The sequence below is a fragment of the Erythrolamprus reginae genome, chromosome 4 (genome assembly GCF_031021105.1).
Source record: "Erythrolamprus reginae isolate rEryReg1 chromosome 4, rEryReg1.hap1, whole genome shotgun sequence".
Lineage (NCBI taxonomy): Eukaryota > Metazoa > Chordata > Lepidosauria > Squamata > Dipsadidae > Erythrolamprus > Erythrolamprus reginae.
In genome coordinates this window covers 136,623,670-136,629,118 of record NC_091953.1, presented here as the reverse complement: position 1 = coordinate 136,629,118, position 5,449 = coordinate 136,623,670, and the positions used below count along the sequence as shown (strand labels likewise).

Genomic DNA, 5,449 nt, shown 5'->3' with positions numbered 1-5,449 from the left:
TTGGGCTTTACAATAGTTTTTGTGCTGCTTTTATATGTTGTGAGCCACCCTGAGTCTTCGGAGAAGGGTGGCATATACGTCCAATCAATAAATTAATTAATTTATTATGATAATTAATACGTTTATAAATTTGTAATAAATAAATTTAATCAATCAATCAATAAATAAATAAATAAATAATGATAGATAGATAGAAAGATAAGAGAGAGAGAGAGAGAGAGAGAGAGAGAGAGAGAGAGAGAGAGAGAGAGAGAGAGAGAGAGATATCAAAATGAGTGTAGTTACAGTGCAATCTGGGGCAAATTTTGATGCAAATACGGACATTTTCCAGGAAGGTTTCAGAATGTGAAGTCAGTTTACAACAGGGGAGAATTGTGTGCCCAGCTTTGGGTGTTTTGTGTATGTGCAAAATCTCAATAGGGGACGTGTATGCGAGAGATTTCTCACATACACGTCGCCTGGCTAGCCTCCTTAGCCTGGTCAGCTTCAGCACATTATTTGATTCCCTGGTTAGGGCTTTAAAAAAACTTTATTCAGAGAGAGTAACCATGAAAGAGTCTGCAAGCCAGTAAGAGCTGGGAACACCTGGGAAGAAACATTCAGAGCAAGTAGAAGAGTGAAAAAATCCCCGCAAAGACTTAGGGCTTGGAAAACATTCTTTGCAGAGAGTAACAATGAAAGAGTTTGCAAGCTGTTAAGGGCTGGGAACATGGTTAGCACCTGGTTAGGGCTGGAAAGAAACTTATTCGGAGCAAGTAGAGAAATGGGGGGGGGGACTTCAAAGACAGGGTGTTTTCACAGGGCTTGGGAAACATTCTTCTCAGAGAGTAACAATGAAAGAGCTTGCAAGCAGTAACAGCTGGGAACATCGTTAGCACCAGGTTAGGTCTGTAAAGAAATTTATTCAGAGCAAGTTAGAGAAGTTAAAAAAAAAACCTGCAAAGACTTAGGGCTTGGAAAACATTCTTCCAGAGAGAAACAATGAAAGAGCCTGCAAGGTAAGAGCTGAGACGATCGTTAGCAGCTAGTTACGGCTGAAAAAAAGCTACATTCAGAGTATAAGACACACCCAAATTATCAGCCTCTTTTTGGGAGGAAAGAGCTGCGTCTAATACTCCGAAAAATACAGTATGTTAAATGTTTTACTTAAGCTCTGACACAGATTTACACATATTGAATTTTTTTATGTGTGTATGTCACAAATGTCTTGTAATGTGTTTGTGTGTGATATATGTAAATATTTAATAATGATTATTTATTTAGAAGAAGAAAGCATTTGGACCTATTTTTATTCATTGCCAAGGTTCTGTCTGTCGCCTTTCCGGGCACGGCGTTGTTTCCTGAAATCCGAAACCTGGAGATTACGTTTTAAGCCCTACCAGAAACGGCACGGTTGGCATGGTGTGGGTTACTAGCAGGTGTTGCTAATACCCCATATGCCACCAACCGAGGCCAGGAAGCTGCTGAGATCTTTACGAAGCCCTGAAGTTAGGAAGTGGCCGTCTTCGTTTTGGGTAAACTTAGGTGGTCTCTTGAATAAAAGAGAATTATTTGTAGCTCTGGGTTGAAACCGTGGGGTCTTTGGTGCTCTGTGAGTTGGATGGTTTTTTTTTCTGGTAGACGTTTCATTACCAAACTAGGTAGCATCATCAGTGTGCAGTGATGATGGAACCTAGTTTGGATGAAGAAACATCTGCAGGGAAATAACAAAGCTCAGAGATTACCAAGGACTTCAAAGTCAGTTTCCTCCTCCTCCTTCTCTCCTCCTCCTCCTCCTCCTCCTCCTCCTCCTCCTCCATTAAACTAAACTCACTTCTAGCACTGATGATGTTATCTATTTTGGTTATGAAACATCTGCAAGAAACAATCAAGCTGGAGACCAGCAATGACCCCACAGTCATTGTTCTCCTCCTCCTCTACCACCTCCTCCATCTCCTCCTCCTTCTCCTCCTCTCTGGAAACCCCAGACCCTTCCAGCACTGATAATGTTCCCAAGTTGTGTAATGAAACATCTGCAAGAAAACAAGCAAGCTCAGACAGCACAAAGGACCCCATAGTCCTCCTCCTTCTCTGCAAACTGATGATATTACCTAGTTGGGTCTTGAAACGTCTGCCAACATCAGAAAGGATCAAGGACCTAATTAGCACCTTCCTTCCTTTCTTCCTTCCTTTTTTCCTTCCTTCCTTCCTTCTTTCTTTTTCTCTCTTTCCTCCCTTCCTCCCTTCCTTTTTTCTTTCCTTGTTTCTTTTTTCTCTCTTTCCTTCCTTCCTTCCTCCCTCCCTTCCTTCTATCTATCTCTTTCTTTCCTTCCTTTTTTTCCTTCCTTCCTTCTTTCTATCTCTCTCTCTCTTTCTTTCTTTCTTTCTTTCTTTCTTTCCTTCCTTTTTTCCTTCCTTCTTTCTTTCTTTCCTTCTTTCTCTCTCCTTCCTTCCTCCCTCCCTTCCTTCTATCTCTCTGTTTCTTTCTTTCCTTCCTTCCTTTTTTCCTTCTTTCTTTCTTTCTTTCCTTCTCTCTCTCTCTTTCCTTCCTTCCTTTTTTCTTTCCTTCTTTCTCTCTCTCTCTCTTTCCTTCCTTCCTTCCTTTTTCTTTCTTTCATTCGGTGATTTTTTTTTTGCCCCCAGCCTTCAGAAAGGCCTGTGCGTATGCTTCCCTGAAGCGTCCAGAGGGCAAAACGGCCTTTCACAAGGCTGAAAATCAGCTGACCAGCATGGACATGCGTGCTGGAGTTGAAACATGGCATGTGTGCCGTCCGATATGGCTCCACATGCCCGCTGTGGCACGCATGCCATAGTTTCGCCATCACGGTTCTAATGTCTTCTCTCTAATAAATCGAAATTCCAGGAAGGCTTTTGAAAAATTCCTGCTATTTCTCCACGGGATGCAATTAAAATAAAAAAGGAAACTTAACACAAGGAGATTATTGTGTTTTAAGTCAGATATCTGGCTGGCATTCCAACTTTATTGTTGTCGATAAACCCTGCGGGGCAGCTAACTTGCACAAGGGGAAAAAGTTCATAATTCTATTTTTATTTTTATTTTTTTGGTGGAAATAAAGTCAATCAAATGAATATATAAACAACACCCGGAATAAGAAGTCCATTTGTTATTTCCTGCTTTGGAAACTCTTTGTAAAGTTGGCAGGTTCGGGGAAACAGAACGTCTTCTACCAATAAACAGTCCTCGACTTGCGACCACGATAAACCCCAAAACTTTCTGTCGCTAAGTGACAAAAATTGGTTAAGGAAGTTTTGCAACCTTTCTTGGTCAAAGTGAATGACAGCAATTGACTTTGCTCGTCAGAAGTTTGCAAAAAGGGACCACGACCGTCATAAGTATGAGTCGTTTGCTAAAAGTCTGAATTTTGATCACGAGACAACGGGGATGTCAGTGTGAAAAATGGGCAGGAGTCACTTTTCCCCAAATTGTCATAAATATGAATCACTTTCCAAGCATAAATTATGAATGTTTCGAAGCCTCTGAATTTTGATCACATAAGTGTGAAAAACGATCATAAGTCAGTGCCGTTGTAATTTGGAACAGTCACTAAATGAATTGTTGTAAATCTGTATTTTGGTTCCTTTTTTACATCCATACCTGATATGTCACTTGAGATATATCCCCTAATTTTCAACGGTAAAGAAAAATGAAACACACCACATTATAACAAATGCAGCATTCAATAACTGTAATGATGCAATATTTACCTGGAGGTATTAACCACACAGATGAAGCCCGTATGGAAAAAAATAAACATAGAGATCCTTAAAGATAAAATAAAATAAAACAAGACAATTTCTGAACAGTGATGGCATAGAAGATGTAATTTTAAAAAAAGATAAAGAAGATATAGAATACAGTAGTTAAAGTTTGGAGCTCAATTGTGGTTGTAAGCTGAGGACGAGAGAGGGAGAGACAGAGAAAGAGAGAGAGGGAAAGAAAGAAAGAAAGAAAGAAAGAAAGAAAGAAAGAAAGAAAGAAAGAAAGAAAGAAAGAAAGAAAGAAAGAAAAAGAAACTGAGAGGGATAGAGGTAGGTAGGTAGGTAGGTAGGTAGGTAGGTAGGTAGGTAGGTAGGTAGGTAGGTAGGTAGATAGATAGATAGATAGATAGATAGATAGATAGATAGATAGATAGATAGATAGATAGATAGATAAACTTTCTTTATTCATTCCCCAAACTGGTTCTCATCCTTATTGTGGTCACCTCCAACACCCAAAGCTATGAATGCTCCAACACTGGAAGTTTTTAAGAAGAGAGATTGGACGTCCATTTGCCTGAAACGGTGTAGGGTTCCCTGCTTGATCAGGGGGTTAGACTAGAAGAACTCTAAGGCCCCTTCCAACTCTGTTATTCTGAGAAGGAGAGAAAGGTTTCCTGCTTGATCAGGGGGTTAGTCTACCAGACCTCTAAAGCCCCTTCCAACCCTGTTATTCTGAGAAGGAGAGAAAGGTTTCCTGCTTAATGGGGGGGGGGGGGGTTAGACTAGAAGACCTCTAAGGCCCCTTCCTATTCCTGCTTGATCAGGGGGTTAGACTAGAACAGTGTTTCCCAACCTTCGCAACTTGAAGATATCTGGACTTCAACTCCCAGAATTCCCCAGCCAGCATTCGCTAGAAGACCTCCAAGGTCCCTTCCAACTCTGTTATCATGAGAAGGAGAGAAGGGCTTCCTGCTTCATCAGGGGTTGGACTAGGAGACCTCCAAAGGGCCCATCCCACTCTGCCAGGCTGTTATTTCTGCAGAAAAAAACGTGGCCAAAGTGGCAGTAGAGAACTTGGGGGGCAGAATCCGGGAAGGGAAATCCTTGTGGGCCTTTACTACCTTCCTTACCTCCCTGTGGATCAAACATGGGGGGGGGGGGAGGCGTCACATCTCCCCCCATGGAACCCACCCGCCCCAAAACGCTGAAGTGGCTGGGATGGAGGGGGAGAAGAAGAGGCGTGTTGGTCCCCTCCTCCTCCTCCTCGCTCCGCCCCCCCAATTGAAAAATGAAAGTGGGGGGAGGGGTAGCTGTCTGCAAAGCCATACAATAAAGGGGGGGCTGCAAGGAAATCCCCCTCCCAACCTTTGCCAAATGGCAGCAGGGGAAGGAAAGCAACGCTTGCTTAGCCAAGAGCGGAGGAAAGGAAGGGGGGGCGTTTGGCTGCCTCGGGGGGCCCCTCCCCAATTGCCACCCGGGCAGGAGGCTGCAGAGGGGTAGGGGGGAGCCCCCTCCAAGCCCTGGCAAAGCTGCAAGGGACCCTCCCTCCCTCCCAGCATCTCCCCGGCCTCGCCAGCCTTTACGCATCTCCCTACCCTGCTCCGTGGCTCCACCGCCGCCGCCGCTTCCTTCTCCTCCTCCTCCTCTTCTCCTCCTCTTCCTCTCCTCCGCCGCCGCTTCTCGCGAGAGCGGAGACTTCCCTTGCAACCGCCAGGGGTGGGGTGCGGTGGGGGGGGGGATGCCCGAGAAG

General features: G+C 43.8%; 1 protein-coding gene across 2 annotated transcripts in view; it reads right to left on the bottom strand.

The window, feature by feature from the left end:
• AKAP11 (A-kinase anchoring protein 11) overlaps window positions 1-5,378 on the bottom strand; it is a 51,813-nt gene extending 46,435 nt beyond the window's left edge. For both annotated transcript variants that reach the window (XM_070751387.1, XM_070751388.1), the window contains exon 1: window positions 5,295-5,378. The gene's annotated coding sequence lies outside the window, so the exon portion shown is untranslated. The remainder of the gene's footprint in view (window positions 1-5,294) is intronic.
• Between the last annotated feature and the right edge of the window lie 71 nt (window positions 5,379-5,449).